Here is a 22,045-nt window from a genome sequence, read left to right on the forward strand (position 1 = left end):
GCTGTCATCCAGCGTGACCTGGACAGGCTGGAGAGTTGGGCAGAGAGGAACCTGATGAGGTTCAACAAGGGCAAGGGCAGGGTCCTGCACCTGGGGAGGAACAACCCCAGGCACCAGGACAGGCTGGAGTGGACCTGCTGGAGAGCAGCTCTGTGGAGAGGGACTGGGAGTGCTGGGGGACGACAGGGTGACCATGAGCCAGCAGCGTGCCCTGGGTGCCAAGAAGGCCAATGGGATCCTGGGGTGCATTGAGTGTGGCCAGCAGAATGAGGGAGGTTCTCCATCCCCTCTACTCTGCCCTGGTGAGGCCTCATGTAGAGTCCTGTGTCCAGTTCTGGACTCCCCACTTCAAGAAAGATGAGGAGCTACTGGAGAGAGTCCAGAGCAGGGCTACGAGGATGATGAGGGGACTGGAGCATCTCTCCTACAAGGAAAGGCTGAGGGAGCTGGGCTTGTTCAGCCTGGAGAAGAGAAAGCTGAGAGGGGACCTTATAAATGCTTATAAATATCTGCAGGGTGGGGGTCAGGAGGATGGGGCCAGACTCTTTCCAGTGGTGCCCAGCGACAGGACAAGGGGCAATGGGCACAAACTGAAGCAGAGGAAGCTCCAGCTGAACACGAGGAAGAACTTCTTCCCTCTGAGGGTGACGGAGCCCTGGCCCAGGCTGCCCAGGGAGGCTGTGGAGTCTCCTTCTCTGGAGATATTCCAGCCCCGCCTGGCCGCGGTGCTGTGCAGCCTGCTCTGGGTGACCCTGCTTGGGCAGGGGGTTGGGCTGGGGGACCCACAGAGGGCCCTGCCAACCCCACCATTCTGGGATTCTTTGATCTCGGGCAGCCAGCCCAGCTGACTGGGAGCGAGCATCTCCCACAGCACCACACGACCTGCGCTCTGGTCAGCATCATCCTTCACAGCTTGGCTCCCTCCTAGCAAGTCCCCAAGATGCAAAGGGCAAGCCACAAGTCCCAGCATCACTGTTGCTTCCCACCTGACAGAGGCTGACCTACTTGGGAAAAGCCCTCCAAACATCTCGAAATTCCTTTGCAGGGAAGAAAATGCAACAAGAACACAGAAAGAAAAGCAGCAGACCAGTAAATGAAGCAGGCAGGAAGAGGGGCTCAAGAAAGAGAGTTAGTCTTGCAAACATGGTTTTGGACACTGCCTGCAATTCATGCTGCTGCTCATCCCGCTCTGAGTGAAGACAGATTAGATGGCTGGAAAGAGGAGCAGGAAATTGCTATATTAACCATGGGAAATCAAGACTGGAAAATAGACCTTTTGGGGCTTTGTTAAACTATCCCCAGCACTGGTGTCTCTAGCAGTGGTTCGACCTCTCATGGGTCAGAGCTAGAGAGCAAACCAAGCTTTTCCTTCAACTCGGCGCCTGAAAATCTGATTAATCATCAGCGCTGTAAGAAAGCAAGATGACTGCAAGCACATTGCCCCAAAGTCTTGTTAAAAAAGAGAGGGCTTCCACGAGCTTTCAACCCTTCAGTAACCACCTCCTTGCAGCTTGGCACCGGGTGCCAGCACCGCAGGAGGCGAAGGCTCTCTGCATTAACGCAGCCCAAGAGCCCTGCAGCTGGGTCTGCAGAGGCTGCTCTCCCAAAGGTCCCCAACGTCCCCTCGCACCCCCAGCCAGGGCCACGCCGGATGGCAGGAGAGATGCCACCGGCTGGCGTGGCCCAGCATCCCCCACCCAGCTCGCTCACCGGCACCATCAAGAACTAAGGTTTTTCAGTAGAGTAGAATAGCTTAGGTGGGTTGTTTTTCTTCTTTTTAAGATACGGGAAAGAGATACTTTATGCAACAAAATGACTACTACTGTAGTTTTTTTAAAACAAACAAACAAAACCCCCAAAACCCATTCTTCTTCAAATGCACAGGTTGAAGACGGCACAGAGGAGTGGTCAAAGGCACGAGCAGGGCCAGGGCAGCAAGCAGGCTGCTCTGCTCAGGCCATGCCACGCTCCCTCGTGCACGCAGGCAGCCAGCTTCTGCCCGAGACCGAGCCGCTGACACCTCTCCCGGCGCTGCCTTGATCTGCTCCCGGGACTACAAACAATGCCAATGCTTGGGATTTATTCCATTTGCTCTGTATTAACCCCAAATACGAAGCTTGAAACTCCTTTTTTCCCCCCTCCTCAGCTGCAGGTTGAAGTCTGGTTTGCTGCTCGGGTGCAGGCAGGTCCCTGGCAGCCGCGGGCAGTGGGGTGGGTGCAGCTCCGCTCCCGGACTCACATCTGCCCATGCTGCGCCCGCAGACCCCACCCAGGAATCCAGCCCAGGTATGACACCAAGTTTGCCATTTAATTTTAACCCTTTTCACCCCCGGCACCGCTCCACTTCCACACGACCAGATGCCAGCCCTGCCAGAGGGGTGGCAGGAATCAGCGTCCTTTAGGTGACGTGTAGATATGATCCTGATGAACGGCTGCATGAACCCAAGCCAGGGTCAAAATGGGGAGAGACGCACGGAGACGCCCGGCTCCCACGGCAGAACTGCGTTCCCCCATCCAGCACCCTGCAGGCCTCACCCCAGAGGGGACCCACCATGCCAGCGCCGGCCTCTCAGGCATGAGGCAGACATCTGGTAAGCAAATACTGCTGGTATTCCTTCGCTCTCCCCCAGCCCTTCCATTTTACAGAATCACAGAATGGTAGGGGTTGGAAGGGACCTCTGTGCAGTTGTTTTTCTCAGCTGTTTAATCTCCCTCCAGCTCCCAGAGGATGTACGCTTAGCGCCTGCTGAAGCTCACCGAGCTTTGATGTGTCTCAAATTCCACCCCCAGGCAGGTGATGGGTATTCAGGGCACTTGGACAATTAAATGACAACAGGAGGTTGGAGGAGAAGTTTAAAAAAAAAGGGGGGGGGGGGAAGCAAACATGAACAAAACCTCTCCTGCCCTCCACACCCAAGGGCAGAGCCCCAGGGTGGGCAGAGCCCGTGGTAACCACCAGTGCGTCCCGCTCTCGTGCTTGGAGACACAGGTCCCAGTCTGGGCACAGAGCCCTGCTCCCGGCGTAGGAGGGTGCTGCAGGAGCAGGGATCCCACTGCCGCAGCCCAGCTGGCACCACCACGGCACAACCCAAGGCAGAATCACAGAATCACAGAATGGCAGGGGTTGGAAGGGACCTCTGTGGGTCACCCAGTCCAACCCCCTGCTGAAGCAGGGTCACCTACAGCAGGCTGCACAGGACCTTGTCCAGGCGGGTCTGGAATATCTCCAGAGAAGGAGACTCCACAGCCTCCCTGGGCAGCCTGGGCCAGGGCTCCATCACCCTCAGAGGGAAGAAGTTCTTCCTCATATTCAGACGGAACTTCACGTCCAGGAGGTCCTGGACACAAGTGGCTGGCGGAGGTGGCAGCACTCCCCGATCCATAACTTGTGCCAAGTTGACCTGGGCACCGCCTGGCACGGCTCCCGTCCTCCCAGTCAAACTGGGCAGCCTCAGCCCACACTGGGGATGCAACACCAGTGGCGGCTCCCAGGTGGACGCAGGCTCAGCCAGGTCCATCCCAGCCCGACCCCTCCATCCCACACAGCCCAGCCTGGCAGCAGGCTGCCGGGCACGGAGCAGCGACACCGCAGCTGCTGCGAGCGTGAGGCTCCAGCACTCGCATCGCAGCGTGAGGGGAACGAGACAGACGCCTCTTCCAGCTGGCAGCCGTCCCCGATGGGCTCGCCGCTCCCCACCGCGGCCTCCGCACGGCAGGCAGGACCCCCGTCGCGCAGCCGAGAGGAACGTGCTTTGGGGGAACAGCACAGGCAGCTGCTGGCGGATGCCCCGGGCCGGGCGTGCGGGAAGAAGGCACGGTGGTTCTGCCTGGGACAGGCCTTGGGTGGGTGACGGCCATGGGGGGATGCAGGCAGGGCCGGAGCCCTGGCAGAGCACCAGCACACTGCACCCAGCCCGGCTGACACCGCACCGCACGCCTCTGCTCGCCAGTCCCCGGTGACTCCTCAGGGACCTGGAGGTGGCCCATGATGAGTGCCTCCTAGAAGAGAAGTCTAGACTGCTCCTGTCTCGGTCACCAGGTGGACGAGCCGAGCGGTGGCAAGGCCACCCGCTCCCCAGACAGCCCCTCGCCCCCACCAACATCACCCCACCGGGGCTGGCACAAGGGCCCCACTTGAGACGGCTCTGGAGCACGGCACCCTGCTCCATGCCAGAAGCACCCACGCTCGTCCAGCTCTCCCCAGCCAGCTTCGGGGCACCCACCCAAGCACCTGGAGCTGCTGGCGTGGGGGGCTCCACCACCAGTGCCTCTCGGCACGAGGCAACACACACACCGCTCGGCACCGCGCCCCCCGCAACAGCATCAGGGACAGCTACCGGGGCCGGCAACCCGCGCAGCACGGCCGCAGCATCCCTCACGCCCGAACGTCTCCCCGGCAACCTGGGGACCGGCGCCTTCTTACTTGCAGCCGAGCGGTCTTGTGCAGCCAACGCCACGCTGACAGCAGCGTGACAGCAGCGTGACAGCAGCCCGCTCCTCCCCTCGCCCTCCTGCCCTCTCCATCCAAAGCTCCCCATGAAAATGCAGCCTTCGGTGAGGAACAAGAAGCGTCACAGCAGGGTCACGGGCAGCGGCAGCACTCCCGCTCACCCCGCCAACCGCCACGGCCGTGGGGTACACGGGCACCGCTGGGCTCTTGGCTGGAGGGAAGCGGGACCTGCGCAGCGGCTGCAGACGGAGCAGTGGATGCCACCTCGGCGCCGGCCGCCTCGAATGGCCCGGGCCATTACGCGCAGATGGGAGCGGGACGGGCGGCCCCCAGGCCACACCAGTGGGATGAGACCCAACCTCACCCTCCATCCAGCACACTTGGTGGGCTCAGAAGCTCTGAAAGCTCCTCACCACAGAGCACAGCTCCCTCCAGTGCCACCCCAGCTTCCCCATCGCCCTGCCAAGCCTCCTGCCTTCTCTGCAGGTGGGGAAGGACACAAGCCAACGCCCGAGTCCCAGAGCAGCACAAGGCTCCATGAATAACTGGCACTTTCCAGAGGTCCCCGAGCGATGCCACAGCAGAGCACATGCCAGCCGTGCTGAGGACTCTCTCAGCAGGCCAAGATGCTGCACGCAGAGGCACAACAAGCACCCCATCCCCTGGGATGGAGCCCAGCCCCGGCACCTCGGACCTGCACCCTGGACGGGACCGAGCCTGGCAAGCTGCAACAAGGGGAGCAGATCACACCCCACAGAACCTGCTGGCCTCCCACTGAGCAGCTCTCAGCACTTGCTCTTGTAGCTGCTGAGCATGGGAAGTGGCCCAAACACCACTTAACCCCTTCGGCAACAGGGAGGAAAGCCAAGAAAGGAAAATCAAAAGCCTCTGTCCCAGAATGAAGGAGAGAGCAGCAAGGGCTGTGGGGCAGCCGGACTGGAAAACCCCAGAGCAGTGCCACCACCAGCACCCATCTGTTGGAAGATGATGCCCCAGAGCATACCCACACCAGGGTGGGTGCTTTCCTGCACATGGTGCAGCCTCCACATCCACCCTGGAGAGCAAGTCCTGCGGATCCCCACCTCACACTGTGCCTGCTCAGACGCTGCCTAGAGCACCCCTTGGGTCCTGCTGTGCCAAAAAAAGCTGCTGAAACACCAGTCCCGGGTGGCAAGTCCTCCTCCACAGGGATCTGAGAACGGACAGCTCTTCCTTTGTACCCAGCCCCAGTGGGATCACCAGTTTAGCCAGGCAGGAGCCCATCCCAGCCTTCAGCCCAAAACCAGCGGTGAGGGTGGTACATGGCGTGGGAACAGAGACCTGCCAAGGACGTGGGCGAGCGCACGGCCATCGGAGCAGCAAAGCCGCATCTTCCAAGGAAAGCCCCATCTCCTGCTGCCCCAGCAGACAGTGCCGCAGGGTGGGACAGGACCACAGCCCCAGCACGGCTCTCAGGCAGAGAAGTCTTCAACAGCCAAGGGTGGTCAGAGACGGGTGGGCATCGCAGCTGCAACACGGCACGGGGGAAGCCCAGCTCCTCACTGATCTGATGCAGAAGAGGTTAAAAGTATCAGCCAAAGCAAGCAGGGTGTTTGGCCAGAAGCCAGCCTTGCCCAAGCTGCGCGTGAGGGAGCTGGCAGCTCTCACCAGCCTTCAGGGCACGCATTGCCACATACCACAAACCTGTTTGCTCAGCCCGGGCCAAAGCAGCTGGGATGGCACAGAGCGAGCTTCACTGACCGAGGCACCGAGGACGGGCCCCTAACCGAGAGGAAAGCGCAGCAGCAGCCCCTGCCTCTGCAGCAACCACTGCTCGTGGGCAAGAGCAAGCAGAGGAAGGCAGAGACCACGGGCTCAACCGCCTTGCGCTGGGATGTAGCACCCACAGAATCACAGAATAGTAGGGGTTGGAAGGGCCCTCTGTGGGTCACCCAGCCCAACCCCCTGCCCAAGCAGGGTCACCCAGAGCAGGGGGCACAGCACCGCGGCCAGGCGGGGCTGGAGTATCTCCAGAGAAGGAGACTCCATAGCCTCCCTGGGCAGCCTGGGCCAGGGCTCCGTCACCCTCAGAGGGAAGAAGTTCTTCCTCGGGTTCAGCTGGAGCTTCCTCTGCTTCAGTTTGTGCCCGCTGCCCCTTGTCCTGTCGCTGGGCACCACTGGAAAGAGCTTGGCCCCATCCTCCTGACACCCACCCTGCAGATATTTATAAGCATTTCTAAGGTCCCCTCGCAGCCTTCTCTTCTCCAGGCTGAACAAGCCCAGCTCCCTCAGCCTCTCCTCGTAGGAGAGATGTTCCAGTCCCCTCCTCATCCTCGTAGCCCTCTGCTGGACTCTCTCCAGTAGCTCCTCATCTTTCTTGAACTGGGGAGCCCAGAACGGGACACAGTACTCCAGATGAGGCCTCACCAGGGCAGTGTAGAGGGGAAGGAGAACCTCCCTCGTTCTGCTGCCCACACTCTTCTTGATGCACCCCAGGATCCCATTGGCCTTCTTGGCAGCCAGGGCACACTGCTGGTTCATGGTTAACCTGTCGGCCACTAGGACACTCAGGTCCCTCTCCACAGAGCTGCTCTCCAGCAGGTCCACCCCAGCCTGTACTGGTGCATGAGGTTGTTCCTCCCCAGGTGCAGGACCCTGCACTTGCCCTTGTTGAACCTCATCAGGTTCCTCTCTGCCCAGCTTTCCAGCCTTGTCCAGGTCACGCTGGATGGCAGCACAGCCTGCTGGTGTGTCTACCACACCTCCCAGTTTGGTGTCATCAGCAAACTTACTGAGGGTACATTCTAACTCTTCATCCAGGTCGTTGATGAAGAAGTTAAACAAGACTGGGCCCAGTACTGACCCCTGAGGGACACCACTTGTCACCAGCCTCCAACTAGACTCTGCGCCGCTGATGACAACCCTCTGAGTTCTGCCATTCAGCCAGTTCTCAATCCACCTCACCGACCACTCATCCAGCCCACACTTCCTGAGCTTCCCTAGGAGGATATCATGGGAGACTGTGTTGAAAGCCTTGCTGAAGTCGAGGTAGACAACATCCATGGCTCTCCCTTCGTCTACCCAGCCATCGTAGAAAGCTATTAGGTTGGTCAGGCATGATTTCCCCTTGGTGAATCCATGCTGACTACTCCTGATAACCTTCTTTTCCTCCACTTGCTTGATGACGGCCTCCAGGATAAGCTGCTCCATCACCTTTCCCGGGATGGAGGTGAGGCTGACCGGCCTGTAGTTCCCTGGGTCCTCCTTCTTGCCCTTTTTGAAGATTGGAGTGACATTGGCCTTTCTCCAGTCCTCAGGCACCTCTCCTGTCCTCCAGGACCTCTCAAAGATGATGGAGAGTGGCTCAGCAATGACATCCGCCAGCTCCCTCAGCACTCGTGGGTGCATTCCATCGGGGCCCATGGATTTGTGGATGTCCAGATCGCTTAAGCGATCCCTCACACAGTCCTCCTCGACCAAGGGAAAGTCGTCCTCTTTGTAGGCTTCTTCTCTTACCTCCGGGCCCTGGGATTCCTGAGGGCCAGTCTTAGCACTGAAGACTGAAGCAAAGAAGGCATTCAGTAGCTCTGCCTTCTCTGCATCCCCCGTCACCAGGACACCCGCCTCATTCAGCAGCGGCCCCACGTTGTCCCTAGCCTTCCTTTTGCTGCTGATGTAGTTGAAGAAGCCCTTCTTGTTGTTTTTGACATCCCTTGCCAGCTTCAATTCCAGGTGGGCCTTGGCCTTCCTCGTCGCATCCCTGCACGCTCTGACCACATTCCTGTACTCTTCCCAAGTGGCCTGCCCCTCTTTCCACATTCCATGGACCTTTCTCTTCCACCTGATCTCCGCTAGAAGCTCCTTGTTTAACCATGCAGGTCTCCTGCCTCCTTTGCTCGATTTCTTTCTCAGGGGGATGCATTGCTCCTGAGCATGGAAGAAGTGTCGTTTAAAGAGCGACCAGCACTCTTGGACCCCCCTGCCTTCGAGAGCCCTGGCCCACAGGATTCCTCCCAGTAGCTCCTTGAAGAGGGCAAAGTCAGCCCTCCTGAGGTCCAGGGTTTTGATCCTGCTTATCGCCCTGCTTCCTTCACGCAGGATCCTGAACTCGACCATTTCATGGTCACTGCAGCCGAGTCTACCTCCAACCTTCACATCCTCCACCAGTCCCTCCTTGTTTGTTAATACAAGGTCCAGCAGCGTGCCTTTCCTTGTTGGTTCCTCCACCACTTGCATCAGAAAGTTATCATCGATGCTCTGTAGGAACCTCCTGGATTGCGCCTGCCTGGCTGTATGGTCTTCCCAGCTGATGTCAGGGTGGTTGAAGTCCCCCATGAGAACCAGGGCCTGTGACTGTGAGGCTGCTTGCAGCTGCCTGTAGAAGGCCTCATCAACCTCCTCCTCCTGGTCAGGTGGCCTGTAGTACACACCCAATGTAATGTCACCCTTATGAGCCTGTCCCTTAATTCTAACCCACAAGCTTTCAACTTGTTCCTCATTTGCCCCCAGGCCAAGCTCAATGCATTCTCCTTGCTCCCTCACATATAGAGATCAGCTGCCTGATGGGCAAGAAGAACACAGGACCAGATGCCCTGGAAACCACCAGGCCAGCCGGTAAGCAGCTGGGGAGAGGAGAGGAGCTTGAGAAGGTAAAGAGCACCTAGAGCAAGGGCAGCCACCGAAGGGAGCCCAGCTCAGGCATGGGCTCAGCCCTGCCGTCTCCCATCTTCTCTTTCCTTCCAAAGCAAGGCCCAAGCTCTCTGCCAACGGCCATCGTCCTCTGATCTGCAGCCCCAGAGGAGCCCTGTTCGGCGTCTAAAGCAGCGGCTACAAAGTGCCATTTTCCCCAAGGTAATGGTCACCTCTTGTGCTCCACTTCTGAGGAGGATGGAATAGTTCAGTTGGCAGAGACCTACAATGACCATCTACTCCAGCTGATGGATGACCATCTCCTGTGACCAAGCTCCTAAGGAGACGGTCCTTCCCCTTCACCCCTGCCTACCAAACCCCAGCAGCAAGCCCTTCACGGCATCCAGGAGGGAGGATACTACACCAGCTGTGAGGGAGCTGTAGAAATACAGAGAAACGAGAAGCTCGTGACCAACACGATCGCTGTGCCGTGACGGGAGCGTCGACAACCCTTCCAGACGCGGGGGGACACCTCCCTCGGCACAAAGCGGCAGCTGGCCTGGGCTGTGCCGGCAAGGCTTTGCTTGCCCGGACTCGCCAGGGAGCTGGGACCCACAGGCGACCAGCGCACGGCCATGAAGCTGCTCTGCTCTGTGAGTGCTTCCCCATGTCCCCCGTGCTGGCTCACGCGACGCAACCCAAAGAGGGAAACATGGAACCAAAGACACCCAGATGCAGGCCACCAACCCCCGGCTGCACCCGGGACACCGAGGCCACCAGCGAAAGCGAGCGGTTGGCTGGGTAGCTGGGGTCACCGCAGAGCTGCGGGGTGTCCTCCCGCTCCCCGTGCCACCCTGGTGCGGGGACCCACGACAGGGACTCACCCCCACGCAGGCGCCGAGCTTCCCGCCAGGCATCGCCCCGGAGCCGAGCAGCCTTCCTCGCGCAGAGCCCCAGAGCGGCAGCACGCGGGCACCCCGCGCCGTGCCGGAGGGAAACCAAGGCGTGCGGCGACGCAGGATCACACGCAATCCACCGCCGGGGTTGGGTCTGCACCTCTGCCCCCACCGATTCCAAAAGCAGTCCGGCAGCACCCACACTCCTCAGCGTATAGAGACAGGACAAGAAACCCCGCCGTGCTCCCTGCTTTCCCTTTGGACACACGTCCCGGGGCATGGGGCATCTTGCAAGCTGGCATCTTGCAAAGAGCCCTCCAGGAGCGACGGTCTCGTAGCACCGCTGGTGAGAAACCGCTCATAAAAAGTAACGAGCTGCCCCATTCGGAGCCAGAGATGCCTCTCGCCCCGAGGAGCACATCTCAGCGGCCCGTCACAGCCCTCAGCAAGGACACGGATCCCCTGGATCCGGGATCCAGAGCACCGCCTGCCTCTGCGCCCTGTGCAGGCAGGAGCCAGGCGTGGTGGGCAGCGGGGCCGGCGGGCGCAGCGAGCCTCACGTTCCTGCCACCCGGGAACGAGCCGGGACAGCGGGGTGCAGCCACGGGACCCCGTGTCCCCGACGTTCAGACAAGGACCCCTTCCCCCCATCTCGAACCCGGAGCGCGGGCTGCGCAGCCGCGCTGCTCTCTGCCCAGGCTCACCTCGCGGGTCAGCGAGCGGCAGCAGGAGCCAGACCGTGTCCTGCCAGCCACCCCTGGCCGCACACCATCTGCAGGACGTGCGCAAGGAGCTCACGACTGGTTGCACGGGGACGGCACCGTGCCAACCCGCTGCGCACCAGGGCTCTGGGGGGGAGCACCCAGCCGGAGGGACCCCGGGGGTCTCCGAGAAGGCCTGGACCACAAGCGCTCGCCCCTTTCAGGCATCCCAGTAATTTAATTCCGCAGCTCAGACCTACCGCCGTCCTTTGCTCCCGGCTTCCGGGTGGTGCCAGCTCCTCGGGACATGCCTCGGGCTGCCTGTGCCCAGCCCCTGCAAGCCCGCGGACCTACGCCCCGTGCCCAGATCCACCCCCCACAAAACACCTCGGCCGGTTCGCAAACACGCCGCCTCCCTCAAACCCTCCGCACCAGAGGAGCGTCGGGGCTCAGCGTTAAGCGCGATGTCCCAAAGCCGCTCCGTCAGCAGGCGAAGGCTTGGGCAGCCGGCAGGAGCCTTTCTGTTGGCAAAGGGGCCGCTGCCCAACTCCAAACTAAACCAGGAAAAAAACCCAAGACATCAAGAAAGCCAGAACAAGCCCAGTAGTTTTGTGTTTTGGTGGTAGCCGGCCAGATTTCCGGTCCTGCCGAGGGTTTCTGGCAGAGAAGCCTCCCTGCAGCACCGGCTCCGTGCTGAGCAACACCTTCTATGCTATAAAACCCACTCAGCCTTATGTGGGGTCTGGAAAGGAGAAGAAAAGCTTTCAGGATAAACTCACGCTGCTTCCAGGGGCTGCTCTCAGCGCTCTGCTCAGGCACAATTCAGAACCTGCAAAGAAGAAATCAGATTTGGTTAAAAGAAAAAAAAAAATATAAAAGAAAAAAAAAACCCCTTTCCAGAGACGATGGCAAGTGCACAGAAGGACGGTAGCCAGGCGCTTCGTCACAAGATGGTGCCCGCACGGCTCGAGCGCTGCGTTGCGACTCCGTACAGATCTGCTCGCTGGAGAACGCAAGCTCCAGATTACGTTAGATGCCGCTTTACTCACAAAAAGACTGATGTGAAAAGAGCACCTTCTCAGCAGTCAATCTGCCTGCTGCGCGCGTTGCGAGCCAGCTCCGCTCATTTGAGTGATAAAAGCAAATATTTACTACAGGCAGTGCCGCAGAACCAACACACCTCCGAGAAGCGAAACAGATACCCTCCCGGCTCGCGGCGCCGGGCGCTGCCCAGGTTCTCCTGCCAGGGCCATCTGTGCCACCCCACCGTCACCCGTCCCCCCCGGTAACGCCGAGGCAACATCTGGTCGGCAGGACTTTCAGCCCGGGTAATGACGCAGGTCAGCAATGCAGGACCCGCGGGAGCCAGCCCCGCTCACTCAGCCACAGAGCCACCGGCAGCGCTGGCACACCAGGAGTAAGATCAGCAGCTTTAACAGGAACAGCCCAAATCCTGCAACGGCATTTTCAGGGCCACTTTTTAGATGACTGCTGCATCTAACAGGGGAAGAAACGCTGCCCAGCAGGCACTGCAGTTACGAGAAGGAGGAAGCACGGCCTCACAGCACAGATACCTTCTGCTTTTAGAATCACAGAATCACTCAGGTTGGAAAAGACCTCTGAGATCATCCAGTCCAACTGTCGCCCCAACGCCACCATGTCTGCTAAACCGTGTCCTGAAGTGCCATTTTGTCATTTTTGTCATTTTTCCAGGGGTTAATTTTCAAACACACCTTCAACGGGTGAGGACCACCCCCCCCACCAGCACGGAAGCGAAGCAGGCAGGATGCGAAGCCCCCACCTCTCCAACGGATTCACCAAAAACCTTTCACTCTCCGCAAGCGACCAGCAGCTGCGTGCAGCCCAGCACAGCTCGCCCTGAGCGACACCGATCCACAGCAGCTTTCCCAAGAACTCGCTCAGGGCATAAAAGCTGCTCCGCTGTCCGTACGGCCAGAGCCCCCGGGCAGCACAGCGATGTAGCCATCGATCCGTGGCCGGGCAGCTACCGCTTCCGTCCCAGACAGGGACGGGCACGCAGCTGTCCCCCAGGCACAAAACCTGACGCAACAAGGCCAGGGGCTTTGGCATCTCCAAGGAAATAAAATCACCTCTGAGCGGGGAGAAACTGCGCCCTGAAATGATTTGCATGAGAGACGGAGAGAGGAGGGAGCCATAGCCACCGCCGCTGTCCCGGCTCGCTGCCACACCAGCAGGACGTCACCACGCCAGGCACGCTCTCGCCCACCCCTGCCCAGGGGTGACAGACCCCTTCGCTGACACCGCGCAGGCTGGCCTGCCTCGCTCGTGGGGAGCGCGGTTGGAATGCAGCGCTGGGCATCCCCGCACCCAGCCCACCGGCGCCGGCTGCACCCGCAGCGCCGGGACCCCCACCCACCCGCGGCGCGGGGCCGCTGGCTCTGGGCCTGAGCACCTCCACGCCGGTGCCCAGCACAGGAGCCGAACGCATGCCTGGCGCACGGCTCGCTGCCGTCCCAGACCTGGAAAAGGCATTTTCCGACCCGCTCACAGTTACGCGCAGAGCCTGGGCTGCCCATGGATGCCACTGGCGTGCGGAGGCTACTGTCCCTGCCATCACCTCCATGCCCCCACGATCCCAGAGCCACAGCAGACCTGGCTCCCCCTCACCTGCCCCCTCTTCTTGCGCAGACACCACTGCCCAGAGGCAATGAGCCAAAACACAGAGCCCCGTCAGCAGCAGAGCTCTGCCCTCTCCCAGCACAGGACACACGGGGGACCCCACAGCGACAGCCACCAGGCCAGGCTGGCACGAGGAGCGGACTCCAGCACCAGCAGCTCCTGCTCCCACCCGCAGGCAGTCACACAAAGCCGCAGGGATCTGTGGGGCTCTCTCCCCTCATCAGTGCAGCCTCCGTGGCCCTGCTCCTATTCTGCCGAGCCCAGTGATTTTTGTGGGGGGCCCCAAGCTGCTCCCAGGTTCGTACGCTTGGCTTTCTCCCATCCCAGCTCAAGGGCGAGTCAAGAGACGGGCAGGCGGGTGCCCAGCCAGGCACGAGGGCAGGCAGCTTTCAGCAGACCCAGCACAAGGGCTATGGCCCCAGCAGCCCCTGCACCCGGGGCTGCACCGCGACCCTCTGGCGAGGGAGGATGGAGGATGCAGGCACCAAGGGCAGGGCAGTGGTATCCAATGCTCCCCAACCTGCCTGCGTTAACGCTGCCAGACAAAGCCCCTGCGCTCTCCATCAGGCACCGTTCGTCCTTCCCATCTTCTGCTGCGCGGAGCAGTATTTGCCGGGACTGGCCGCACCGCTCTGAGATTCTTTGGGGTCTGAGCTACTGCATCAATTAATATCATATCAATGAAGTGTTCTGAGAATACAGGCAGCGGAAGCCAGACCCTCCCCCAACCCTGCTCACTCCTGCCTGCAAACAAGCAGCTCTCGATAACACTCCTGACGGCAAAACTCCCTGCTAGATCGCACCGCGACCTCCTGCCGCGCAGCTCTCCCCAGCGCCGGGCCGGTGCCTGCACCACCTCAGCCACAGACAGTGCCCCGGGCTTGGAGACATCCCGCACTGACCCACATTGCCACCACCTCGTCACCGCGGCCGCCCGCCCCGACCGTGCCGGGCGAGCGCCAGGGCTGGCTGTGGACGCAGGCGCTGGGGCAGCGACGGCGGCCAGACGACGGCCATGGCCCGTGCACGGGGCAGACCCCGGCCGGCACCGCTGCCGGGGGTCAGGGGGGAGCCGCACGCTGAGCCCAGCTTGCTCAAACCTAGGCCGGCGTGTTGCAAAAGCACTGATGAGTCCAACGAAGGGCAAGGAAGGGGACAAGGATTCATACTGTCCCCTTCACGTGTCCACTGGAGCAGGAACATAGACAGGGCAGGGCAGCACAGCAGCCTCAGGGCAGCCGAGCATGAAGCACGGCCGGCGAGAGGTCCAGCCGTGCGCGGCTCCATGCTGCGCTGGGACCACACCAGCTCCAGCAAGCCAAGATGGCAGAGCCCAGCCAGCGCTCCGCAGGAGGTGACCACAGACCTCAGCGTCTCCACACGCCGGGCTGCCGCAGCCCGCTGCACCGTGCCGGGGTGGGACTGAGCTCCAAAGCACAGAGGTGGCCAGGCGGGCTTACGGGGACCACCAGGTCACAGCACGGACAGCTGCGTCTTCTCTACGTCCCGTAGTACTTCCAGCAGTCACCCTAAAGTCAGCTGCGTTTCTTGCAGAAGTCTCACACACGAGACCAGGGTGACCTACAAGGGTTTATCCATGCCATCCTACCAGAAAGCATTTTTTGGCTCCCTGAAGAAGAGCCCCAGTGAGTTTGCCGAGGCAACGGCCCCTGCCTCACGTCGGCACGCGTATACCCAGCGCCAGACCAGAGCTCAGGGGGGTTTCTCTTGTTCTGACAAGTTCACTCTGCAGGACCTTCACCCATCAGAGCTCGCAGCAAATCTCCTAAAAGGCAACACTGCTGCGAGATCAGGCTGGCAGTTTCCCCTCCCAAAGCTCACCGTCAGCGTTGGGTCCATACCCTTGTCAAAAACCGGCCCTTCCCCCAGCGAGCAGCAGACCCAGCGGTACGACCAGAGCAGCTCTGTGGAGAGGGACCTGGGTGTGCTGGGGGACGACAGGTTGACCAGGAGCCAGCAGTGTGCCCTGGGTGCCGAGAAAGCTAACGGGATCCTGGGGTGCATCAAGAGGAGTGTGGGCAGCAGAACGAGGGAGGTTCTCCTTCCCTTCTACACTGCCCTGGTGAGGCCTCATCTGCAGTGCTGTGTCCAGTTCTGGGCTCCCCACTTCAAGAAAGATGAGGAGCTACTGGAGAGAGGCCAGCGGAGGGCTACGAGGATGAGGAGGGGACTGGAGCATCTCTCCTATGAGGAAAGGCTGAGGGAGCTGGGTTTGTTCAGCCTGGAGAAGGCTGAGAGGGGACCTTAGAAATGCCTCTAAATATCTGCAGGGTGGGGGTCAGGAGGACGGGGCCAGACTCTTTCCAGTGGTGCCCAGCGACAGGACAAGGGGCAGCGGGCACAAACTGAAGCAGAGGAAGCTCCAGCTGAACCCGAGGAAGAACTTCTTCCCTCTGAGGGTGCCGGAGCCCTGGCCCAGGCTGCCCAGGGAGGCTGTGGAGTCTCCTTCTCTGGAGATATTCCAGCCCTGCCTGGCCGCGGTGCTGTGCAGCCTGCTCTGGGTGACCCTGCTTGGGCAGGGGGTTGGGCTGGGGGACCCACAGAGGGCCCTGCCAACCCCTACTATTCTGTGATTCTGTGACCACCCCACAGGCTTTCATACAGCACCGCTCTCCTGCCCTGAGACCTTCGCCATGTCCCTCTCACCACCAGCAAACGGACACCCAAAGCTCCGTCAGACGTCACGCCATCCCACGCTCGGCAGAAGCTCCTGCCAGCAAATACACTGCCAGATCAATACTGCACCTAATTAGAACATTTAATTGCTTGTCTCGTAGGCAGGTGTACTGTACAGCAGCAGCATTGAGGAGAAAAACCTGCAGGACCCCTCCCAGCCCTGCAGCCCTTCGCGCGTGGCCAGCCGGGCGACGTGGGGACGGGCAGGGGGAGGACGCAGAGCGCTGCTCCAGCCCCGCTCGCCCCGCAGCCTCCAGGGCTCACAGCCGCCGGCCGCCGGCCCGGTCAGGAGGGCTTTTTTGGCTGGCCCAGGAGGGCTTTCCGCCGGCGCTGGCCCCAGCAGTACGATTAGCCCATTACAAAGGGGAACGTGTCGTTTAAAATGCAGAATCAGATTTCCCGGCCCTTCTGCCCATAACAGAACGGCTCGTGAAATGGCTCATTCTGTTCTCCCATAGAAACGTGTTTCTCTTCAAAAGCATGATGGGGGGGGTAGGAAAAGGCAAAGCTAAAAATATCTTCTGAAAGATACCACGACAGCAACAGATTCACAGGAAAATGAGGTGGGAAGGGGGCTGTGAATGTGTTAAGATCCTGTTTAATCTCTCCCCAGCCACCTAAAAAAATCCACCGAAGGCAGAAACGATACCTCAACATTTCCTTTGTGTGAGAGATGACTCCACCCTATGTTTTCCTCTCCATCTGATGCTCGGTGAAGGATCCCAGCACACATCTCCGCTCTGCTGCCAGGCAGCGAGCGGGGCCCCGGCAGTGGGTTAGTAGGAGCAGAGGGAGGAAGGAGCCGGTGGGTGGAACCTGGCAGCAGGGCTGCGCTGCTGCGAATCCCCATTCAGCATCGCCTCAAACACGGGATGCGCTTTACGCCAGGCCAGCACCCGGTCCTGGGTTCCGCCACGCCGCCCGTACCTTGCAAAGGAGCATCAGGCTTCGGGACCGAGCAGGGGTGAGGGACAGCACAGCCCAGTGTGACGGCCGCAGGCTCCAGTGGCAGCTGGTGGGCAGAGGGCTGGATTCTGAAAGGGGGATGGAGCAGATGCTGAAGCGCTACCACGTTTCATCGCCACAAACGGGCCGAGTGCCCGAGTGAAACTGCTGACCTGCGGACGTGCAGCTTCAGCCTCATTTGCCTCGTGTAGCGAGCACAATGGGGTCAGCCCCGTCCCCTCGCTGCACTGGGATCACAGCAGGGCCGGGATGCTGCCAGCAGGTCCTGCACTGGGCAGACCCAGCCCGGGGCACTGCCAAGCCCTCAGGGGAGCTGGTATTGCCCTCCGGAGGGCAAAAGGCAAGACCACCAGCAGAAGATGGAAGGCAATTTTTCTTCCAGAGCATTATCATCCAGATTTTAAGGTTCTGTCTGCTACTCCCACCCTCCCAGACAACAAACCTGCTCACGCACGCACTACAGACAGGGCACTGACTAATTCTCAGCTCCGGTTCAGAGCAGCCTTCAGCCATGCGCTGGGACAAGCCGACACGAAGCATTTGTACCAAACTGCCCGCCGAGGGCTCTGGGATGACTGCCCCTTTCCACACAGTCCCACAGCTCCCCGTCCAGCACAAGGAGAGCAAACCTTGGCTCCTGTCCCAGTCGTACAAAAGCTCAGCCCAACAGCTCTCGGTGCAGATCTCACCATGCACCCCCGACCAGTCCAACTCCTTGGAGCAAGGACCACCCACGGGACATCCACGGGGCCTGGGCCCAACACCCTGCTCTGCACCAGGGGCATGCTGTGTGGATGGGAGAGCTGCTGCAGAAAGCAGCCACAGCTTCCATGGTGGAAGATGTGGTTGCTCAGACCTCCTCCTCTTCGCTTTAAGGACACTTCAGTCCTGGACAACCCACAGGCTTCCCCCCAAGGGCTGGGAGGAAAGGTGGATCTGCAGCCACAAGGAAATACCGCAACGTGCCCCCATCAGAGATGGTCTCCTCTCGCCATGCTCTCCATCTCCTGTAATCCAGACGATGTGATGTGCATGAGAAAAACTGGTCCGCTCTGCAAGCTGCCCTGCTGGCAGTAGCGATGGTCAGCTTTCTAGACCCAAACGGCACGGGGTGGGTGCTGGAAAGGAGCTCCCATGGGAGACTGTCCTCCAGCTCCCAGAGATACATACAGCTCCTTCCAGGCTCAAGTGCCGGCATGAGCCAACAGCAAGCAGGAGTCCAGGCTCCAACCCCAGCGCCGCCGCGCAGGAGCAGCCAGCCAGGGCCAGCCTCTCCGCCCGGCATCACAGAACCTCACAGATCTCCCCGGCGCAACGGCCCCGGCTGTGACAAATCCAAACCTGCTGACTCAGAGCCACCCGACCGCTCTGATGAGAACAATAAGCCACGCAGCCATCACTGTCACAGCCTCAGCACAAGCACATTTTTAGATGCCGTGTGAGAGTCACGCATTTGCAGCTGCACGAGTCTTCGCGCACAGGAGCTTCCAGCAACTGGGGACTCGGGAACCTCCACCGATCCGCGTTTCTTCCTTTGCATCTATGCTTAAAACAGAGCTTCAGACTCGGCTCAGCCCTCCAAGTGACAGGCACCGCATGAAAGTCTACTACATAGCTAAACACAGGCCTCCCAGACGCCCACGCTGATCTGCCACAAAGCTTCAGCCCGTGCCCAGCCCATCTCCTCATGCACACTTGCTTCCCCACCGCTATCCCAGCTGTCACTCCGGCGCCGGAGAACTGCGCCCAAGGCGGCAGGGAAATGTCCCCATCTCGCAGCTGAATAGAATGAAGGCAAAGGACACTCCAGTGATGTCTGCGAGACTGGGCAGGAAACTTGGAGCAAGCCCGGGAACCGCCAAGCCCACCCCCTGCCCTTTAACCAACCGGTCATTCTCTGAGACTTCCTAATTTAGAAATCCTAATTAGCTATAGAAAGATTTCTTTTTTTAGGGACAAAATGCATCGGGCACCTGACTGGTCTGTCTGCCTGTCTCTGCAAACCTCCTCCAGCACTGCAGAAGCCATCAGCGGTGCTAGAGCCAGGAGCAGCGCCGGCGGCACAGTGACGCCGGAGCTACACGCGGGACGAGGGCTCGGTGCTGCCGGCAGAAAGCGCGACAGGTTCTTCTGTAAATCACTGAGAGACCCAGCTCCTCACCAGGTCATCACCCAGAGCTCAACAGGGAGCTCAGCTGCCTGGGGGAAGAAAATTTATTTTTAAGGTTTTCCCCGTTCTACCCAGCAGCGACCTCCTCAGCTGACCCAGCCACCCCTCCTGGCTGCCCATGAACCAGGCGCCAGAAGACACTTACCCTGGAGCTGGTGGTGAGGACCACGGCAGCAGCCCAGGACAGAGTGCTCAGCAAGCTCTGTGCCTGCACCGCGTAGGAAAGGTACCCAGACCTTCACCCTCCGGAATGCTCTCTTCTATGCTCATGCTTTTTGACCAGAAATACAACACTGGACTTCAAAAACCTTTTTTCAGAAGCCCGCTCCAAAACAAAACACCGAGAGCGCTGGAAAATGTCGATTTCACAAGAATTGGTAACAATAAAAATTCCGGACAGTTCTAGCTACAACAAGCAACGGCGACAGCAGGGGAAGCACACCTCGCCCGCAGCGACAGCACAGACGCGGGGGCTCTGCGGCTAACCCGGCGCCGTGTCCCACCCTCCAGACACCCTGTGCCCCACAGCCCAGGCCAGGGCTCCACTGCTTTGGTGACCGCAGCCCCAGCTGAAGTTGCAGCTAAAGCCACCAACACAGCACGAGGACGGCATGGAGAGGAGAGGTGGCTTGCCCCCTACAAGGGATGGGGACATCGTGGTCCTTTGACCCCAAACACGGAGGTTATCCCTGCTGAGGAGGGAATACTCTGAGAGAGAGGGTGGCTGTGGACCTGCCATACGCTGTGACAGCCGGGGTCTGCCACAGCTTCCAGAACACGCCCTGCATCTCTGCACACAGCAGAGAGCAGGGTCCTTGTGGAGAGCACGGTTCCAAGCACCCTGGGGAGACCTTTGCAGACAGGCTCCGTGCCTACCAAACCAGACTCCACAAAATTATAATTAAAGAGTAATTCCCTCCTTGCAAGAATCATCGCCCAAACCCAGCCTTCCCTCAGCTCCAAACTCGTCTGACAGCAACAAGGCCACGCCACCGAGGGCCACCAGCACGGCCCTCCAGCCTGCGCGGCCACGGTCGCGGGGCTCCAGCACGCGCCGCGTCTTCCCGCGGGCCCCGAAGGAACGGCACGGCAGCTCCAAGGAGCGGACCTCGGTACCAACCACCTCCAGTCGTCTGCAAGCAAAAATCGCTCTGGAGACGTCTGGCGGGAGCAAGCCCGGGGGAAAGCGGCAGCTCCGCGCAGGAAGGAGACTGGAGCGGACCTCGGTACCAACCACCTCCAGTCGTCTGCAAGCAAAAATCGCTCTGGAGACGTCTGGCGGGAGCAAGCCCGGGGGGAAAGCATGGGGTGATCTCCCCAGGGATGCTGGTGAGCCACACCTCGTCCCCGCAGCGGAGAGAGGGCCGATCAGCAGTCACCTCACAGCAGCTGCAGCCGGAGCACACGCAGCGTCTCCGTCACCCACTCCCGCAACGCACCATCGCCAAGGCTCGACCGCGCGCGGCCCAGACCGGGGTTCGTCCCCCGCCGCAGGGACACAACACCGCTGCGGGAACGGCGAGAGAAACGGTGCCTTACACCAAAACCACCGACGGAGAACAGGGCCCCGCGGGTCCCCTCGTACGGATCTCCCGGGTAACCAGCCCGCGGAGAAAACGCTGAGCTCAAGGATACCTCCCGAGCCCACCTCCTGCCATATGACGACGCTCCAAAAATAACCGCAGAAATATGCCAGGACCCGTTCCAAGTTGTTCCTGGCTCTCTCCACGTTCTCCCTCTCCCGTGAATCGTCTCCCCATCGGAACCGCAGCCCGGCCCTTCAAACGCCGGGACGGCTCCCCCGGGGGCCGCCTCACGCCCGCTGAGGGGATCCGACCCGCGCTGCTGCTGCCGCTGCTGCCGCTGCCGCTGCTCCTTCCCCCCCCCCCCCCGCCCCGCTGGCTGCTTCGCCCCCCCCGTGGAGCCGCGCCCCGACCTCGGCGGCTCAGGGTCGTCCCCCCCCGTCCCCGCACCCGAGGCCCGGCTCGGAGAAGCAGCCCTGCCCGCCTTCCCCCCCCCCCCCGCCCCAGGCAGCGCACCTGGGGCCGCCCGCCTCGCCTCACCTCACCTCGCCTCGCCTCAGCCCGCGCCGCCGCCGCCTGCCGGGCGCGGCCCCGCGCCGCCGCCCGCGCTGCCTGCGCTGCCTGCTGCCTGCCCGCCGTGCGGCGGGAGCGCGGGGCGGGGCGGGGCGGGCCGCGGCCGCTCCCCCTCCGCAGCGCCGCGGCCCGCCCCGCCCCGCCCCGCGCGCTGCGTGACGAGCGTCCCCGGGGGGGGGGGGGGGGGGGGGGGCTGCGTGGTGGGCGCGTGGGTCAGGCGGCAGCGCAGGCACGGGGGGGTCTCCGCAGGGCCGAGGGGGCCGAGCCGGGGGGTGAGGGCACGCAGCGACCCCCCCCCCCCCCAGGAGATGGAATGGGGGGGGGGCAGCCGCTCCGTCACACGCGTGTGCACCCGCGGCGTGGATGCAGCACCGGGTGCAGGCGTGCGCTGGGTGCACAGGGTGGATGCACTGGGTGCGTGGCTGCATGGCACGGATGCGCTGGGTGCACGCAGGCACTGGACGCACTGGGTCCGTGCATGCGCTGGGTGCACAGGATGGATGCACTGGGTGCATGGCTGCATGGCACGGATGCGCTGGGTGCACGCAGGCACTGGACGCACAGCATGGATGCGCTGGGTGCATTGCAGGCACTGGACGCACTAGGTCCATGTGTGCACTGGATGCACAGCACGGACGCACTGGGTGCACGCATGCACTGGACACACTGGGTCCGTGCATGCACTGGGTGCACAGGATGGATGCACCGGGTGTGCGGCTGCATGGCATGGACGCACCGGGTGCACGCGTGAGCTGGGTGCACAGCCTGGCTGCACGGGGTGCACGCGTGCAGTGGATGCA

The 22,045-nt window shown here is 61.2% G+C and overlaps 1 protein-coding gene across 14 annotated transcripts in view; it reads right to left on the reverse strand.

The window, feature by feature from the left end:
* Positions 1-21,284, reverse strand: part of EPB41L1 (erythrocyte membrane protein band 4.1 like 1) — a 75,373-nt gene extending 54,089 nt beyond the window's left edge. For 11 of the 14 annotated variants that reach the window (XM_075438274.1, XM_075438284.1, XM_075438283.1 and 8 more), the window contains exons 1-2: positions 21,218-21,284; positions 11,435-11,484 (exon numbers count right to left, since the gene is read on the reverse strand). The gene's annotated coding sequence lies outside the window, so the exon portion shown is untranslated. Of the gene's footprint in view, positions 1-11,434; positions 11,485-11,704; positions 11,724-16,940; positions 16,964-21,212 lie in introns of those variants that run through there. The other 3 variants (XM_075438270.1, XM_075438272.1, XM_075438273.1) reach the window with 3 other exon arrangements.
* Positions 21,285-22,045: the final 761 nt, after the last annotated feature.

The sequence above is a fragment of the Opisthocomus hoazin genome, chromosome 18 (assembly GCF_030867145.1).
Source record: "Opisthocomus hoazin isolate bOpiHoa1 chromosome 18, bOpiHoa1.hap1, whole genome shotgun sequence".
Classification (NCBI taxonomy): Eukaryota; Metazoa; Chordata; class Aves; order Opisthocomiformes; family Opisthocomidae; genus Opisthocomus; species Opisthocomus hoazin.